Below are 19,643 nucleotides of genomic sequence, written 5' to 3' on the forward strand. Positions count from 1 at the left end.
AGCTGTGTGATTGACTGCTCCTGGCCTCACCCTCCTCCCCTGGGCTGAAGAAGGGCAGGGATTGTGGCTATGGTGTGATGATTTATGCTTATCTAGTATCCCTCTAGAATCCATTCCATAATGTAAATAAATAACTGCTTCTTTTTATGCCTTCTGTTGCATTTTTATATCAAATGAGATGTGAAACACAGGCCTGTGGAGGAAACTTGCTGCTAACAGGAATGTGTGAATGTATCTCAGGACATCATCCGGAAGGAAGCTGTGATCCCTGGGTTGTGACAACCTTGAGTGGAACTGAGTTTTTAATAGAATATAATGTACAAACTGCCTGAAATCCTGTGATAAGAATTACACGTGTTGTGTGGGTAGCCCTGATGCACACAGCTAGGAGGGCAGTGCAGGTCTTAATTTAAAATATTGTAATGAATACTCATCCTGAGGGAATGTGAGTAATAAAGATGAAACCAGACGACAAATGGTTGTGTTGCCAAAAGAGAAAATATTATAAAAAGAAGCAAATTGGAAAGGTTCAGAACACATAAGCTGAAGCCAAGGGAACAAGACAGAGGACATGGCTCTCTGCATGGAAGCCATGTGCCTTTGGCCAGTGGGGGCAAGTGTTTCCCTGCCTTGTCTGGCTGTTGGACCTAGACCTCAGGAGGTGAGCCACCAGGACCCATAGTTCAAAGCCCTCCTTTTCTGAGCACTGTGGTTGGGGCAGAGGGAGGCTCTGTTGTCCACAGGGAAGAGGGGAAGCAAATCCCAGGCTTTCTGCAGAGGACAGGCCCTCCCCATGCTGTTGCCCTGGTGCAATGTGTGCTGGGAAATGTGACCATGTTTGGAAATCTGGAATCCATCCCCAGCTCCCTTCTGGGATTTTTCTTTGCTGCTGTAGTCCAGACAACATGGTGACAGTTCGCTGGATTCCATTACTGGAGCAAACACTTGAGACATCAACTTGCAGAGAGAAGGGGTTTGTTAGCATATAGTTTTTGAGGATTTAGACTGTGGTCAGGTTTGGGGGCTTGTGGTGAGTTAGCACCCTGTGGCAGGGAGCGTGGGGTAGAGAAAATGTCCACTCACTCTTTCCCTGAACAAAGAAGAGGAGGGAGCTGGCTTCCTGCAGCCTCCCTCAAGGCCCATGATCTAGAAGCTTCTGCAAAGTCCCCAAAGGTTCCCCACCTCATCAACACCAGACTAGGAACCCCATCAACACCTAGCCTCTAGGGACCACCCAGATCTAAATGGAAGCAATCACTAATGAAACAGGGGAGGGCCACCCTGTCAATCAATTTGACGAACCCAGTTGCTTTTTGTTAATATTTAGCCATTCGCCATGGAACCAAAACTCAATGCTGATTAAGACAGCCAGCACATCATGGTTCATGAGGCATGAATCAGGCTGTGTCTCCCAGTGGGCTTACACTTCACACCTGAGCTGAGAAGAAGGAGGCAGCTGCCGGCCGTTCCTCACCAGGCCATGCAGCACCTCTGCAACTAGCCAGTGCAGCTGCCCCTCCTCACCGCCATTTGGTGTTAGCTTCTCCTCTCCTTCTATTAAAGGGTTAACTGAAAAGTCAAAGAACACAGGGAAGGTTTAGTCTGTCTCTCAGGAACATCTTGTGTGATTTGGTCATCTATACCTTATTTTATGAAAAGATTTTGTAAAAATCACAAACACACAAACATGTATATAGACAGACTTATATAAAATCAAGCCATTGACTCCAATGCCTGGGCTTGGACCACTTCCTGAGGCTCTGAAGATGCTTGTCAAGGGGTCCCTTCATGGGTCCCCATCCTGCAGTTCTCTGTCCCACTGGATGGAACAGCTAGATGAACACCTAGTGGACATTTCCCCTCAATAGTCTTTAATATTTTTATTTCTAAGGATTGGTGTTCATTATAAAAATTTTAAGCTACATAAGGAGAAATCAAAATCCCAGCACCCCCAGTATGACTCCCATTCCAAATGGCTCATCTAAGTCAACACTGTGCAGAGACAGCTGGCTGGACAGAGAGTTGGGGGTGATCATCACACCCTGTAGCTGTGACCTCCTGCTCTGCATGCTAGGATTCCAAGAGATGTCAAGTCCCCCATTCCCTTCTACTTAAGAGGAACCAAGAAATCTAATGTGAGATCCTTGCACTTCCAAAAGCATCAACCACCACAAGGTACTGATTTTTGATAGAATAAAAACCATCTATATTTTGCCTAGAAGAATCTCAATTCACTTCCAAAAGAAACACATAGGACAAAAGTGAAGAATAAGAGAAAGTTATCTCAAGCAAATGGAAACAAAAATTAAACAGAAGTAACTATTCTTATGTCATAAAAATTACACCTTAATACCAAGAAATTCTCCTGCCTTCGCCACCTGAAGTGCTGTGATTACAGGTGTGAACCACCACACTTGGCTGACTTTAGTTTTTAATGCAGTTGGAATTCAATCAAATTATGAAAAATTCTTTTAACTGTTCAATCATATCCAGTTACCCCAATAACCAAAATGTTCATTTCTTCTTATATTAATGTTATTGTTTTGATATATAAAGCTTTAAAATAAGATTTTTCTTATTTCAACTGATTTATAGGTTAGTGTTCTGATCCCTAAATAACCATTGTTATATACTTATAACATATTTTAAATAAATGCATATTTCTTTAAAGCATAGTATTAAGATGTATAAAGATTAGTAAAATGATAATAATAATAATAATAATAATAATAATAATAATAATAATATTATGCAAAGAAAAAAGCAAACATAAAAGAGTAAATAGTATTTGTCAGGAAGGTAGACATTGTCACAGGTAAAAAACCTAAGCCTCTTCATAAATTTTAATTATTTGATTCTGCACATGCTATATCAATTAGATTTACATATTCATTTAATTTTCAACTCTCAAAGAGTTGTGATACAAATCTATGTATTACAAGATAACAAAAATATAAGACAGTAAGAGAGGAAGAATGGTCACACAGCAGAAGGAGTGAACAATAACCAAAATGGCACTAGTAAATATTCACCTGTCAAGAACCACCTTAATGGGGTAAATTCTCCAGTAAAAAGATATAAAGTTCTATAATACATAGAACAAAAAAATCTATATTTTGCCTAGAAGAATCTCATTTCACCTCTAAAAAAACACATAGGATAAAAGTGAAGAATAATAGAAAGATATCTCAAGAAAATGGAAATAAAAACTAGAAGTAGCTTTTCTTAAATCACAAAAAATAGACCTTAATACCAAAAGTAAAAATAGACTAAAGTCATTATATAATGACAAATGGTTTCAATTAAGCAAGAAAATATAAGTATAAATATAAAATCACATAATACTACAACACATAGACATAAGACAGACACTACTTCATCTAAATGGAGAGAGAGACTTCAATGTATATTAATAGAGGACTTCCAATAACAGAGTTTGAAAAATGGATGGATCTTTCATCCAAAAACATCAAAAAATAGACACAGAATTGTAAGTGTTTTGACCATAGAAATATAAGGACAGCATTCCTTTGGTGAGCAAACTCCCAGGAGGTAACAGGCACCCTGTTTCCTATGTTTGGAATATTCTGCAGTTTCTTTCAGAAACCAGCAAGATAACTAATACATGTGCAATACCTAGCTGTTGTGGCAATGCCTTGCATGAGGAAGCTCTTTGCTAGAATCTTATCAGCCTCAACCTTGACCTTAGGCACTTAGCTTTTGGGGGGGGCTCTTTTTTAGACAACCACAGTGTTTTGCTAAGCTCTGCTGCACCTAAAGCTGTCCACATAATAGAAACTTTAAACAATGGACTTACTTGAGAGCCACACAAATCTCCTATTGCAACCTTAGTAGGTAACTATCTAAGAAGCTGCATAATGTTGCTAAATCTGTAGTCTAATGGCACAATGAACAATAGTGTACTACTGATGCCAGTGCCATAAGGTAACCTACTACTATAAGTAAAGCTGGCAGCTTGGACAAGGAGACTTTCTACCATCCTGTCATTCTGCCTCTGCACCTTGCTTCTGTCTCTTCTTCTTTCTTTACACAGGATTTAAAGTACACTGAAGAGCAGATAGGCTTAACTGAACTTTCCAACAAAAACCAAAAGAAGACAAATTCTTCACAACAGTACCAACAACATTCTCCAGAATAGACAACAGATTAAGTCATAAAACAAACCTTAACAAATTTTAGAAGCTAAAAATCATTTGAAATAACTTTTTTTCTGAACACAATGTAATAAAACCAGAAACCTACAACAGGCGGAACTTCAGAAACATCCTGCATGTCTGCAAATGTAACAACAAGCTCTCAAATAGCCAGGAGTCAATGAATAAATAGAACGGAAATTTTTAAAGATTCTTAAGAAAAATGATGATAGAAACACAAAATAAAAAACCCTATAGCATAGAGCAGAGGCAATTTTAAGAAGATTAGATCAGTACATACCTACATCAAAAAAGAAAACAACCAAGACTTCCACTTCAAGGAGGTAGAAAATCAAGAACATGCCTGACCCAAAACTAGTAGAAGAAAAAATACTAAACATCAGAGAAGAGGTAAATAAAATAAAGATTAAATATTATTTTAAAAATATCAACAACAGAAAGAATTTATTTATTTATTTATTTACTTACTTACTTATCCCTAGGATTGAACTCAGTAGCAACCACTCACTGATAGATGTCTCCAGACCTAGTTTGTTTTTTATTGAGAGACAGGGTCCCATAGAGTGGCTCACTGCCTTACTTTTGCTGAGGCTGTCTTTGAACTTGCCTTCCTCTTGCCCCTCCTTGAGGATCTAAACTGTTCATGTCAATGGTTAAGAGTACAGCTTTGCCATTGAACTCACTTAAGCAGTGGGAAGATCATGATGCTGTATAATATGAGCATTCCCAGACGTGACACCTACGGACATCTTCGCATTGGCTTTGTCCACAGAAAGCATGAGACTCACCTTTCAGGACTCTGCTTGGTGCATGGTTTGGCTTCTTCTCTTTTTGGGGGGAGGTTGTCTGTTGGAGACTAAACCCAGAAGATCATGCATGCTCGGCAAGTGCTTCCCCATGGAGCTGTGTCCCCAGCCCACCTTGGCCTTTCTTGGTGATCAGAGAAAGTGTCTCTGGGACTCTATTTTTAATGACTTACTGGGAAATTTCATGTCCTCTGATTCTACCTCTCCTGCAGATCCAGTTGAAGGCAAAGGTGCTGTGGAGAGCCATCCCCCATTTCATCTTCTTAGTCTGCTGTCAGGTCAATCTAGTCTCCTGTGCTGTTGTTGGGGCAAGGGGGAGAGGGGGGAACCATGTGCCACTCCTTTGGTTTCTACTTGTTTCCAGATCCTTTGTTTGGTATTATGGCCTCAGATTCTGTGGATCCTTTCTACTGGATGTGAGGGATTCTGGCTTCCAACAGAGGGAGGCTCAGACTCACTCTGCCTCTTCTCTGCTGGACCAGCACCATTTAGTTGAATTACAGCCTTTCTGTGGAGCTCAGAGAATGGAGAGCTCTGTGGCCTGGAAAGTCTGCATGTGCCACGTCAAATAGCCTGATCAATGGTGCATTCACCCTGGGCAACACCATCTTCTTTAGAGTTGGGTTTGAATGCAATACAAAACCTGGAAGAGCAAGGTAAGTCTCTGCTTGAGAATTTCTGAAAACTTTAAAAAAACTGGAGTGTTTGAAATCCCTGAAATGAGATGGTGAGTCCACATAGAACACTCTCTAGAACTCTCTATTGGTTTCTCAGCTGCATCTTTTTCATATCTACAGGTGAAATATATGGATCAAAACCACGAGTGACAGTGGAGGGTCGAATCTAACCAGTCACCTGTGGGTCTAGAAATGATTTTCTTGTGTATGTTGATGGTGCATTTGATGGACACGGTTTAAAAATGGGGTTCCAAAGAGGTTCCAGTCACTCAGAATCAGAGCTCATCTGAACATGATGGAAAGGGAAGGTTGATTCCCAACTAGATCCAAATGTGCCAGTCCCATCTGCAGACTCAGGAAATGATTGGAATGTTCTCCAGTTTTATGAACTGATGAAGGACGGGCCTCTCTGTCCTCTGTCCAGCCAAATAGATCTGTCCATGGGGGTGGGAATGCAGCAGGCTCTTGAGGGGTATGTGACTTTCCAAACAGAATGACATGGGGTCTGGTGGGCTCGACAGAGGGACTCAGTTGTGTTCTTATCTTTGGTTTTGGGGGGTTATGCTATAATTGCTGCCAGCAACCTGAAGCCCATCCAATGTGGAGAAGGGGTCACATTCAATTCTGTAGGTTCATTTTATTAAATAATGTCTTGCTTTCTTGAGGTCACAGGGGCTTTGTGGCTGCCCATTTCCTTAGGCACACTCATGGAGCTGGGTATCTCTGCAATGGTCACCTTGGGCCTCATCATGCAGCTTTTGGCTTGCACCAAGATGATTGAAGTGGGTGACACCCCAAAAGACCAAGCCCTCTTCAATGGGAGCCCAGAAGTTTAAGAAAGATCATGGGTACATTTCTGGTGTCTAGTTGAGAATTTGAATTGGCTCTAAAATTGGGGGCATTAAAACAGCCCAGTTTGGCCTGTGTGCTTTGCCTGCCGACCCTGTAGGTGCTCCATGGCCTGTTAGTGAGAGAGCACTTCTGGGAGGTGCTGGGTATGGGGGAAGGCCAGGCAGGGCAGGGGAGGGCAGGAATGCCCCAGAGGATGCACTTGAAGGATCAGTGCATGGAGGTCACCCCTTCACCAGCCATGATTTCCGTACCTCACGAAGGAGGTGACATCTACTTCAGAGCTGTCATAAGAATTCAATCAAAGCCAGATGCTGTGGAGTATGCCTCTAATTACAGCAGCTTTGGAGGCTGAGGCAGAAGGATCACTATTTGGAGGCCAACCTCAGCAACTTAGTGAGGTCCTAAGCAACTCAATGAGACCCTGTTTNTTTTTTTTTTTTTTTTTTTTATGGAGAGAAAGTGTCTCATAGAGTGGCTCAGTGCCTTACTTTTGCTCAGGCTGGCTTTGAACTTGCCTTCCTCTTGCCTCACATTGAGGATCTAAACTATTCATGTCAATGGTTAAGAGCACAGCTTTTCCATTGAACTCAGTTAAGCAGAGGCAAGATCATGATGCTGTATAATATGAGGATTCCCAGACGTGACACCTATGGACATATTCGCATTGGCTTTTTCCACAGAAAGGACTCTGCTTGGTGCATGGTTTGGCTTCTTCTCTTTTTGGGGGGAGAGTTCTGCTGGAGCCTGATCCCAGAGCATTTGAATGCTAGGCAAGTGCTTCCCCATGGAGCTGTGCCCCCAGCTGTCCTTGGCCTCCCTTGGTGTCACGGAGTCTGACGGGCTCAACAGAGGGACTCAGTTGTGTTCTAATCTTTGGTTTTGGGGTGTTATTCTATAATTGCTGCCAGCAACCTGAAGCCCATCCAATGTGGAGAAGGGGTCACATGCAATTCTGTAGGTTCATTTTATTAAATGATGTCTTGCTTTCCTGGGCTCACAGGGGCTTTGTGGCTGCCCCTTTCCTTAGGCACACTCATGTAGCTGGGTATCTCTGCAATTGTCACCTTGGGCCTCATCATGCACTCTTGGCTAGTGCCAAGATGATTGAAGTGGGTGACACCCCAAAAGACCAAGCCCTCTTCAACGGAGCTGAGAAATGTAAGAAAGATCATGGGTACAGTTCTGGTGTCTAGTTGAGAATTTGAATTGGCTCTAAAATTAGGGGCATCAAAACAGCCCAGTTTGGCCTGTGTGCTTGGCCTGCCAACCCTGTAGGTGCTCCATGGCCTGGTAATGAGAGAGCACTTCTGGGAGGTGCTGGGTATGGGGGAAGGCCATACAGGGAAGGAGAGTGCAGGAATGCCCCAGAGGATGGAATTGAAGGATCAGGGCATGGAGGTCACCGCTTCACCAGCCATGATTTCCGTACCTTGTGAAGGAGGTGACATCTACTTCAGAGCTGTTATAAGAATTTAATCAAAGCCAGGTGCTGTGGAGTATGCCTGTAATTGCAGCAACTCTGGAGGCTGAGGCAGGAGAATCGCCAGTTGGAGGCCAGCCTCAGCAACTTAGTGAGGCCCTAAGCAACTCAGTGAGACCCTGTCTGTAAATAAATTAAAAAATGGTTGGGGAAGGTGCTCAGGGGTGAAGCACCTTTGCTCAGTCCTCAGTACTAAAAAAAAAGATTAAACTGAATAATACTCTCACAGTGCCTAGCGCATGGTAGTTATTTAGCAAGTGCTATTTTTTTCTGCACTTAAAAAAATTTAATGAGCAGAAAGGTGATCCTCTCAGTCTAGCTCTGCTGTTGATTTGTTTTGTGATGTGGAAGAAATTTAGATAATAGTTCTGCAGTCTCAGTTTCTATGTGGTGTTAAACTAGGTTAAGAGTAATGGCCATATCAAATGATAGGCAGTCCCAATAATGGGGACCAGCCTCAGAGTCAGCCAAGCCTAGCCTCTGTTAACTGGAATGTATTATTTAGAAAACAATAATTACAATTTTCTACTCTGCCATCTTCCATACAGCATGCCTTAGAGATCTTAAGTTAGAAGGTTAAATAATTGAGTGAGAAATCCATCTAACTTAAATTTGTGAGTTTCAGACACAAATCAAGATTGTAGAATATATTTATGTATTAATGTATTAATCATTAATGAATTAAGTAATGCATTATTAAATAATAAGTAATGCATTTATTATTCAATGCCTTAAATTAATGCATCATTTTTCTAAAGCACTAATAAGTGGTTTTCTTTTTTTAATTTTTATTTTAGACATTTTAAAATATACTTGGCTTAGTGCAGTTGTGCATGCCTCTAATCCCAGTAGCTTGGGAGGCTGAGGCAGGAGGATTGTGAGTTCAAAGCCAGCCTCAGCAACAGCGAGGCCCTAAGCATGTAAGTGAGACCCTGTCTCTAAATAAAACACAAAATAGTGCTGGGGATGAGGCTCAGTGGTTGAGTACCCCTGAGTTCAATCCCCGGTACCAAAAGCAAAACAAACAAAAAAAATTGCATTATTTTTCTAAAGCCCAAATCAGGTGTTTTTTTCTCTTTTTCTTTTTGTTTTTAATATTATTTTTTTGCAGACCTGGAAATGGAACTCAGTGTCTCTACCACTGAGCTGCAGACCCAGAAGTTTTCTCCTTACCCTTGATAATTTTTTAAAATGTTTTTCCATCTTAAGAATTCAAGATCATTTTTTACAGAAAAGAATTTAGGATGACTAGGCAGAGGTTTAGTAGAGCACTTGCCTACCATCAGCAAGGCCCTGGGTTCAATCCCTAAAGTACAAAAAAGACCAAAGATGCTTTCACTAGAAAGCCTCTGAGTTCTCCTGCACTTTGACATGTGACAGTTGGACAATCCTTACCAAGTCCCCGGGTGCAGTGTCAGTATTTGTCATCTGTGTTCCTGCCACACTCTGCTAAGGGTTTTCTTGGGATCCTAGTGTTCGGCATGATTGTTACCATCGGCCAGTCCATCGTGGATGTGATGACGGGCATGGACAGGGATCCCTCAAAGATGGATGCTGCGATCTGCCTGCTATTCACCACTCAGGTGAACCCCCAATTGCACCCAGCTTCCTGAGTGACCGCACCATCCCTCTTCCTCATCAGCAGTACTCAGCCAGAGATGGGGCCAGGCCAGGCTCAGGGCTGGGCTCAGGGTTAAACACTGGCCTGAGCAGGGTGAAGCCTCGAGTTGGAGGCTGGGCACCGCCCAAAAAGAAATCAATCAAATAAAGACACTGAGCCCATCTACAATGAGAAATATTGAAATCAATAAAGGCATGCTGTCCACCTGCAAACCCCAAACAATTAAGAAATAAAAACAAAAAATGTAGGGGTTTTGGCTGGGGCTAAGTGGTAGAGGCTCACCTGTCATGCACAAGGCCTTGGTCTCCATCCTCAGCACCCCATAAAAATAAAATAAAGACGTTGTGTCCATCTCCAACTAAAAAACAGATTTAAAAAAAATAAAGAATCGAAAGACCCTGGCTTTGGCTTCTGAATTCCCGTGAGGCAGATTGAGAAGGGTCTCTTTTTTGGCCTTCATAGCAGACAGCCCAGTCATTGAAGATGGAAGGAACCAGGGCCCTGGGGCCAGTAACGCAGAGTCCATTTTTTTAATTAATTTATTTTAATTCTGCAGTTCTTTGTGGTGGGCTTGATCATCCTCCTTTTGGATGACCTTCTTTAGAAAGGGCACGGCCTGGGCTTTGACTTCTCCCTCTCCATTTTAAGCAACATCTGTGAAACCATCCTGGGAAAAGCCTTCAACCCCAGCACCATTAACACCAACCAAGGTAAGGGCCCTGTCTCCTGTGGGGCACTTCTGCAGGAAGTTTTCATGCATGCAGAGTATTCCTCTGGGGGAAAATGTCTGTTTCAGAAACATTTCTTCTGAATTTTCAGTGTGCAAAGTTTTAAAAATATAGCTGAGTGCAGAGGCTCAAGCCTGTCATCCCAGCAGCTCAGGAGGCAGAGGCAAAAGGATCACAAGTTGGAGGCCAGCCTCAGCAACTTAGTGAGGTCCTAAGAAACTCAGTGAGACACTGTCTCTAAATAAAATTAAAAAAGGCTGGGAAAAGGGCTCAGAGGTTAAGTGGTCCTGGGTTAAATCCCTAGTTCCAAATAATAATAATAATGATAATAATAATAATAATAATAATAATAACACCTCTTATAAAAATATTTCAAAGACAGTTAACATGCCACAGAGTAATTCTGCCTCATATTTCTTAGCAGGATCCTGCACTGCAAAGATAAAGAAGTGTTGATTTTAGCCAGTTGTCTTCTGGTGGACATTTCAGTCCTTTCTCAGTCACAGGTAGCATCGAAGTGAATATTCTCGGGCAATCATCTGCACATATTGTAGCAGTTGTTCTTAGAGAATAAGATTTTAAAAAGGAAATTGCTACACCAAACCACTTGTTCAGGCAAGGAGCAGTTAGTTCGATGATTACAAGTTCAAGAACAGCCTTGGCAAATAAGTGAGAGCCTGTCTCAAAAAGGGCTGGGGTAGAATGAGTGTTCCTGGGTTCAATCCGCAGTACTGCCAATTTCGGGTGAAAGGCACTAGGGATTGAACTCAGGGACAGTTAACCCCTGAGCCCCATCCCCAACCTTCTTTTGTATTTTATTCAGAGACAGGGTCTCACTGAGTTGCTTAGAGCCCCAATTTGGCTGAGGTTAGCCTCCAGTTTGCAATCCTCCTGCTTTAGCCTCCAGAGCCACTGGGATTACAGGCATGCACCATGACACCTGGCTTACAAATCTTAATAAAATAAAAATTGCAAAACATGTGAGACTTCTTAGGAGAGAGAAATTGACTTATTTTTTCTTTTCTTTCTCTTTTGGCCTCTGAACCCTGAATCTGTTATTTGCTGGGAAGTCTCTCTCATGGAAAATATTTGTGTGCATTTGTGTGTTTTCTTGGAATTGACTGTAGAGCTTATTCTTGGCCTCCAGTACCACGTCATCAAATTGAGAAAACTGCAGACGGGTCTCTGCAGGGAGCCTGAGGGTTCCCATGGGAAAGACTAAACCATGGGAAGGAGGGTCGGGGACACTTACAGAAGAGTAGGCAAAGGGACACCAGACTCTTCCTAGAATTTCAGAAAATCTAAGGTGAATTGAGGATCTGGGGGTGCAAAGCAGATGGGCCCCAGCCGTGGATGTGGGGGTGAAAGCTGGGTAGGAGTCGGGGTGGTGGCTTTGCGGGGGCTGCATTCGAAAGGAGCGGGAGCAGTGTTGGCCACAGGGGACCAGTCAGCGAAGGCTTGGGCTGTGGCATCCAGCCAAAGGATCACTTTGCTCTGGAGCAGGATAGTGAGTGAGGGGACAGCTTTGGAAGGAATGATTTGCTATTCCTGAGAGACAGGCTGAGAAAATGGCTGGGGAAGTGGCACAGCCATCCAGCCTGAGCCAGCCAGTGTGACATCAGAGCGAGGACCTTAGGACTCAGTGAGAGATGAAGGCCACAGACAACCAAGACATGGAGGTGGCTGCCCTTGGCTACCTCTGGGAACTGCCTGGGGCAGAGGGCCTACCTGGGGGGATTTGAGTGGTGCTGTAAGGAGCCAAAATGGTGGAGCCCTGGGGACACCCCCAGGATGGGCAAGAAGAGGGTGGAGCAGGCACAGGCAGTTTGCAGCTGGAAGGGCCACCTTTTACCAGGAGTGCCACCACGGCTCAGCTTGAGACCTGGAAAGTGGGGTGTGGAAGGGCCCCTAGGGTGGAGAGCACAGTTGGTCCTTCTTCACTGAGGTGGGGGACAGTCCAGGATGGGAGAGAGGTGAACAGTACAGACGCCACACGACTCTCACCCCCAGGCAACACTAGCACGTGAAACAACCCAGTTCCCAGAGATCAGCGGGTAGTGATTTGCAAGAAATGACCATGTTAAACATTCAGAAGGCTCCTAAGGCCCTCACCCTGACTTTGCTATGACCCACCTTTCATTCCAGACACTTGTCAGGCAGGTGCTGTTAAGCACCAGGAGCTTCTGTGGGTGCTAAGAATACAAAGGGAGATAACATAAGACATGTGAGCGTCAGTGTCATCCCAGGGTCCCGGGTCAGAATAGAGCAGAGAAGGAAGATGGGGCGACTGAGGAAGAGTGTTACGGGTCCGTCTAGAGAACCTGGCAGGTGCAATGGCTCTGGGGCAGAGATGAGCTGGTGTGTTTGAGGGTCGGCATGTGGCTCAGTGGAGCAAGTTAGGGAAGTTCAGAGAGGTCACTGGTGGCAAGAGCAGCCAGGAAAAGTCCCTGCTTTCTCCCCCTGGGTTTGCTGAACTTCCTCTTTTACAAAATGCTCAAGCTTTAATGTCTCCAGATTCTCGACCACAGGGACATCAGCTGTTGTCCCACACAGCCAGATGCATCAGGGAGAGGGGCTGTCAGAAGATCACCACGGGGATGCCAGGGGGCAGGGAAAGCTAGGACAGCGTTTCTGTCACAGACATCCTGTCCATGTGGTCTACAGGACAGATGGCCCATCTGAGTGGCCATCCAGAAGGTGATGCGAGTCCTGCTGTCCCAAATCTGGGGTGACAGGAAAATGCTGTCCCAGGGAGAGACTGGGATGTCTTAGTCCCCAGCCATTAGCCACTCTGCCCACAGATGCCATGTCTAGGGAAGCACCGACCTGGCATCAGGGGTCATGGTGACAGTGTTTCCCACTGTCCTTTTGTTCTAAACTCAGTCTCACACCATTTCTGAAGTGCTCAGACCTTGTTGCCCTGTGCTGCAGTGTCCCTGGCTGGTCTTTTGCCTGTTCCTCAGGCCAGGCCCCTTTCTGCCTGTTGATGAGGCTGAGGCAGGAGGATCTCAATTTGGAGGCCAGCCTCAGCAACAGCAAGGCCTCAGCAACTCAGCAAGATGCTGTCTGTGAATGAAATACAAATAGGCTGGGATTGGAGTTCAGTGGCCGAGGGCCAGTGGGTTCCATCTCTGGTGCCAAAAAAAATCCAGACAGTGACCTCGTGATTGTGGTGCCGTGAGTCTCCTGGCTGATTCTGTTCTCCTGCCTCTGCATTGGCCAGGAGGAGGCCTAAGACCCAGCGGAGTCCAGCCCCTTGTTATTCCCTTCACATTTGTGTCCTCCTCTGCCAACAGGCATGGAATTGGAGGGTGCCATCATTGCACTATTTTATCTCTGTGCCACGTGCACAAAGTCCGAGCAATTAGAGAGGCTTTCCCCCGCCAGAATCTCCCTGACCTCATGAACCTCATTGCCTCCATCTTTGTCTTTGCTGTGGTCATCCATTTCCAAGTGTGTTCAGCGTGAGCACATGAAGTCTGCAATTCTTTTTCTTTATTTTTTTGGTACCAGGGATGGAACCCAGGGGCACTGAACCCCTGAGCCCCATCCCCAGCCCTTTTTATATTTTATTTAGAGATGGAGTCTTGCTGAGTTGCTGAGGCTGGCCTCCAATTTGCAGTCCTCCTGCCTCAGCCTCCAGAGCTGCTGGTGATGACAGGCCTGCGCCACTGTCTCTGGCTTCAGTATAATTGTTTTTTTTTCTTTTTTTTCTGTTTAGATATGAATGGCCATAGAGTGGACTTTAGTACATTTTGAAACCAGTTTTTCTGGTCTTTTTTCTGTGTGTGCCCCAATCACAGTGGTTGTGAGGGAAGGGGCAGGTGCTCTCCAGCAGTGTCAGAAGTGGGGTCCCCAGAGCTGGTGCCACCTCTCACGTCTCTGGACCATAGCGGACAGCGAGGCAGTGAATAGCGCCCTGTTCTGTGTCCTCAGGGCTTCCGGGTGGACCTGCCCATCAAAACTGCGCACTACCAGGGCCAGTACCACACCTACCCCATCAAGCTCTTCTTCACCTCCAATGTCCCGATCATCCTGCAGTCTGCCCTGGTCCCCACCCCTACATCATCTCCCAGATGCTGTAGGCCCGCTTCTGCGGGCACCTGCTCGTCAGTCTGTCAGGCACCTGGTCTGTCAGTCAGATGTTCCCAAGGATCCTCTCCTGGCCACAGAGTGGGTGTTGCTGCTCAGCATCTGTGCGTCTTGCTACTGACCAAGTGTCTCACCCACAGATCTCCTGCCCTGTGTCCTTTCCCAAATTCTGTGCAGGATGTTTTTTGTAACAGGGACTAAACCAAGGGGCCCTTGACTCCTGAGCCCTGTTCCACCCCTATTTAGAGTCAGGGTCTCACTGAGCTGCTTAGGGCCTTTCTAAGTGTCCGAGGCTGGCCTCCAACTTGCCATCCTCCTGCCTCAGCCTCCTGAGCTGTGGGGTCACAGGCGTGTGTCATTGTGCCCAGCTGCAATCACAGTCTTTGATCTGCTCTGGGTTCATCTTGAAGCTCAGGTTCAGTAGACACAGCATCCCAGACCTTCTGTTCCTTCTTCCAAGGACACGTCTTCTGGAGGCCCCACCTGTGCCTATGCAGTTTGTGGCCTGTGTTACTACTTGTCTCTGCTGGAGTCCTTTGGTTACGTGTTGGAGGACCCTGTCCATGTGGTAGTGTACCTCGTGTTCATGCTGGGATCCTGCGCCTTCTTCTCTAAGATCTGGGTCGAGGTCTTGGGCTCATCTGCCAAGCATGTAAGTATGAATGGACATTCTTAAAGTGTCACTCGGTTTGTTGCTTTGTCACAGTGGTGGTTTGTGACATGCAGATGGGCCACCCACCTTGGTGAGACAGTTCAGAGCATTAAGGACAGATGGATGGAGCTCAGCCATCAACAGCAGGTCTGAGAACCTGAAGTCAGAGTGGAAAATCACACAGTGTCTGGTCTTCTTACGGCACCTTGTTGGTCCAGGGACACTTAACCCCTGAGCCCTTGTTAGATTTCATCTGGAGACAGGGTCTTGCTGAGCTGCTCAGGGCCTTGCTAAGTGGCTGAGGCTGGCCTCCAAATTGTGATCCTCCTGCCTCAGCCTCCCAAGCTGCTGGAATGACAGGGGCGCACCCCAGGCCTTAGGGCATTTTTAAAGTCTGTGTAAAGACATAGAGCTGCAGAAATAGCCCTTTACGTGTCCAGCAGCTTGAGACCATTTCCTCTGAGCCCACCTCTGAACATATCCTCTGCTGTGGGCACCATGCAGGTGGCCAAGCAGCTGAAGGAGCAGCAGATGGTGATGCGGGGCCACCGGGAGACATCCATGGTACATGAGCTCAACCAGCAAGTGCAGTACCCACCCCCAGTCAGCAGGTGCAGCTCCCAGGCCTCGAGCACCAGTGGGCCTTGTGGTCTCCAGTGTCCATGTGTCTCATTCTCAGATCACAGGGTAGGCAAGGTCCCTGTGTCATTGGATATTTATGAACCTGCTAAGTGCTGGATGCTGGGGACATGCAATAAGATGCCTGGTGCCCTCAGCAGGGAGCCAGGTGCACGCAGCCTGGCGACCAAGCATGGGGCTCTGTAGGGATGGTGCTGGCAGCAGGGGACCCTCACCTCTGCTCATGCTAGTGGGATGCTGCCCTAGGCACCCAGGAGCAGTGCCCAGGCTCAGAGCACAGAGTGGGGCTCCAGATGGACCTGAGCTGAAGCGCCGGGCTCTCTGAGGCACGCCTGGAGTCCAAGGCACAAGGATGGCAAGGTGGAGGCCAACCTCAGGAATTTAGTGAGGTCCTGAGTAACTCAGTGAGACCCTGTCTCTAAATGTAATACAAAAAAAGGGCTGGGGACAGGGCTCAGGGTTGGAGCACCCCTGGGTTAAATCCCCAAGACCGAAAAAAGACAGATGGTTGATGTGGCTGAGAGGCCAGCAGAGCCGAAGAGGGCTGGTGGTGTTGGAAGCAGGGAGGTCAGTTCCAGCAGACAAGGCCACAGCAAAGAGTAGGCCAGAGACCAGCTGGGCCAGGGTGGCCGTCACCTTGGGGTGGAGAGGAGGGAGGGTGGGAGAGGCCCCAGGGTGCAAGTGCCTGGGGCAGGAGGTGCGCCCGCTGCAGCTGCACCTCCTCCTGGATTGAGGGCTGCCCCTGGCCTTCCTGGTGACCTCTGACATTTTCTCAGCTCTTCCTGTGCCACCCGGCAGCAGCCACAGTGAGAAGGGCTGTGTCTACAAAGTCAGGTGACAGCCCAGGTTGTCCTGTGGGTTCTCAATTGGTGACCTTTCCTGAAAGAAGCAACCACAGGAAAAGCCACAGTTGCAAATTCTTGGTTGCTTTCGAGTCCTTGGTAGGGACAGTGGCCATTTCGAGAGACATCTTCAGCATTTGAGTCTCATACCCAGCCCTCCAGCCCCCTTACTGAGGACCAGACCCAGGGTCACTTGACCCCTAAGCCACGACCCCAGACCTTTTTATATTTTATTTAGAGACAGGATCTTCTGAGCTGCTTAGGGCCTTGCAAAGCAGCTGAGGCTGGCCTCCACCTTGTGATCTTCCTGCTCAGCCTCCCGAGTTACTGGGGTAACAGGTATGGACCACTGTGTTCAGCAGCCTTTCAGTTTGGACTAGTCAAAGTCCCCTAACAGGGACTAGGTCCCATAGCATTAGTGGGGCACACAGGGGTGTTAGCAGAGGATACTTCAGGGAGGTGGTGGGGCCTCCTGATGTTCTGGTCTCAGTTGTGGGCAAGCCTGGTGGCCAACTTGGGGGCTCTGTGGTGGCCTGGGCCTGACCACCTGCCCTCCCCCAGATACATCCCCATGGCAGCGGCCTCTGGGGGCCTGTGTCTTGGGGCCTCTCGGTCCTGGCTGCTTTCCTGGGCACCATTGGCTTGGGGACGGGGATCCTGTTGGCAGTCATCAACATCTCCCAGTCCTTCGAGATTTTCGTCAAGGAGCCAAGCGAGGTGGGCAGCATGGGCACCCTGCTCTTCTGAGAGCCACGCCTATCTGAGGACCAGGGAGGACGCTGGGCAGTGCCTTGGAAGGCAGTGGTGGCCGGGGGCAGCAGTGCTGTGTCGCGTGGGGACCTTGTCGTCTGGCTGACGTCTGCCCCTCCTCTCCACCATGGGGTGGCCACCCGCAGCGGGGCTCCTCTCCTCCTTCTAGCATTGGCAGCTGCAGCCTTGACAGGGATGGGGTGCGCTGTCCCCATTTTCTGTCTGACTTTGGTTTTGGCCTTCCCTCCCCCCCTCAGTGATGTGTGCAACCACTGTGGTGTCCCTGGTCCCCACAAAGGTGGCTTTTTGACTGGGTTGGAAGCACAAAATCTCTGTGTGTGGCCTTAGGGTTGTCAGGAGTCGACTCTCACCTCCTCTGGGGAAATGGACAGCGTCACCAGCATGTCCTCAGCATCACTAGCAGTGGCACTCTCTTGGTGCAGACTGTTCCAGTGGGGGGCATTGGGTCCCCTGGGCTCAGGATAAAACAGCTCCTTGCCCAGCCGTAAGCAGCTGCTCTCCCACCAAGTGTCCAGATGGGCCTCGTGCTGGGACACAGCCAGGACTGCCATCCCTGTCACCTCGGGGCCAACTTGTGGCCAGGCAGCTGTGTCCTCATCCGGGGGAGGCCTGGGGTTGCCACCTCCACCTTGCCTGGCAGAGCTTGGTGCCCTCAGGGGACCACCCTGCCAAGTCCAATTTTCCAGATTCCAGTCAGCCTTGGTGCATCCTCACTGTACAGCTGCCCCTGAGCCCCTGGGAAGGGATGTCTTTTGTCTCTCCCTGTGTTTCTAGAATGCTCTGACTGCACTTAGGGACCAAATGCTAGTAAGGGGACAGCGAGACGCCACCAGCTCTGTCGGCCTCCACCACATTCAGCCTCCACCACACTCGGAGGCCAGGAAGGGAGGTTCAGGCTCAGGGCCTGAGCTCAGGGTCAGGGGCTCAGGGTCCCTGGGAAGATACTCTGGTGTCTGAGACAGAAAGACAATGTTGTCTGAGGTGACCGGTGACATAGTCCATGAAGCTGGTGACCTTTCCAGAGTTCTCAGATGCCCCTCTCAGACTCAGCTGCAGGCTCCCTCAGGAGGGTGCCCCAATTCTGCACGGGCCCTGTCATGGCTCAGTAGAGGTGGCACACTGTACCTAGAGACCTGGGACAAGAACCAGAGGGGCTCTGGCCCCAACCAGGTACTAGCACCTTCTCCCATGTGGCCTTGTCTAGACCCAGTCCCCAGCAGGGCAGCCCCACCACCAGCCACCTCCCAGCCCATGGGGGCCACCGCCATACCTATCCTGCTCCTGTTAGAGGGAAGGGCCTCCCAGGCCACTGCTGGGGACTTCATGGCCTCTAGCAGGCAGGCCCAGTCCCTGGCTCCCAGGCTGTGGCTGGAGAGCGCCAGACTTCAGAGGAGTTTGTGGTCCTGCTGGCCCCATGTGGCCTGGGCTCCCAGCTCATGGGCAGTGATCACAGTGGGTGGGTGGGAAGGGGCTGACCCAGCTTCCAGGGGACAGTCACTGTGGACACCAAAATGGCATAACTGAGATACGATGGTTAAATGATAAATAAAGGCAACTTTTTACAAACTGCTGGTTCATGGTCTTGTTTCCGCTCAAGCTCATCCCCAGAGACACGCTGCAGTGCAGTCTGGCCTTCCTCCTGCTGGGAGCATCCTCTTGTGCTCACGCCTGTTTCCAAATGACTCGGGAGGCTGAGGCAGGAGGATCATGAGTTGGAGTCCAGCCTCACAATTTAGTGAGGCCCTCAGCAACTCATGAGACCCTGTGTCTAAATATAAAAAGGGCAGAGGTGGGCCTCCGTGGTCCCACAGTCCTGGGGTTCAGTCTATGATACAAGGAAGAACCAAAACCCCAAGTCAGGAACCTCCTGACTTGGGAAGCGCTGGGCCTTTTCTCTTTGCCCTGGGGACTTGGGGCTGTGCCTGGGGCCACTGCAAATATGCCTCACAGCAGAGCAGTTGGAGCCCATTGTCAGGTAACCTGTGTGTGGGGGGTGGGGTGGGGGGTGGACTGGGGCTCACGCCCTGCCTTCAAACACCCCTAGTGTCTGCCACCGACTTCGCTGGCCAGGTGGCTCTTCCCCCCTGGGGCAGACTCTGCTCAACACTTCCTCCATGTGGTCCCTGCTCAACCATGGAGCCCCCGAGGAAGAAGCTGGTTTCCATTTCACAGGTGAAAAAAGTAAGGCCCAGGGCAGTAGGAGGCCAGGAGGGAGCTGGGAGGCCAAGCTCCAGGCTCTGCCTACCCCAGGCCGCTGCCTGCAGGGACCTGCTTGAGGTCAGAAATGAGGGGTCCTGGAGGCATCAGC

The 19,643-nt window shown here is 48.0% G+C and overlaps 1 pseudogene; it reads left to right on the forward strand.

Annotated features, from left to right (window-relative positions):
• The first annotated feature begins 5,347 nt into the window (after positions 1-5,347).
• Positions 5,348-18,296, forward strand: LOC107133534 (annotated as a pseudogene).
• The last annotated feature ends 1,347 nt before the right edge of the window (positions 18,297-19,643 follow it).

Source organism: Marmota marmota, unplaced genomic scaffold, assembly GCF_001458135.2.
Source record: "Marmota marmota marmota unplaced genomic scaffold, marMar, whole genome shotgun sequence".
Classification (NCBI taxonomy): Eukaryota; Metazoa; Chordata; class Mammalia; order Rodentia; family Sciuridae; genus Marmota; species Marmota marmota.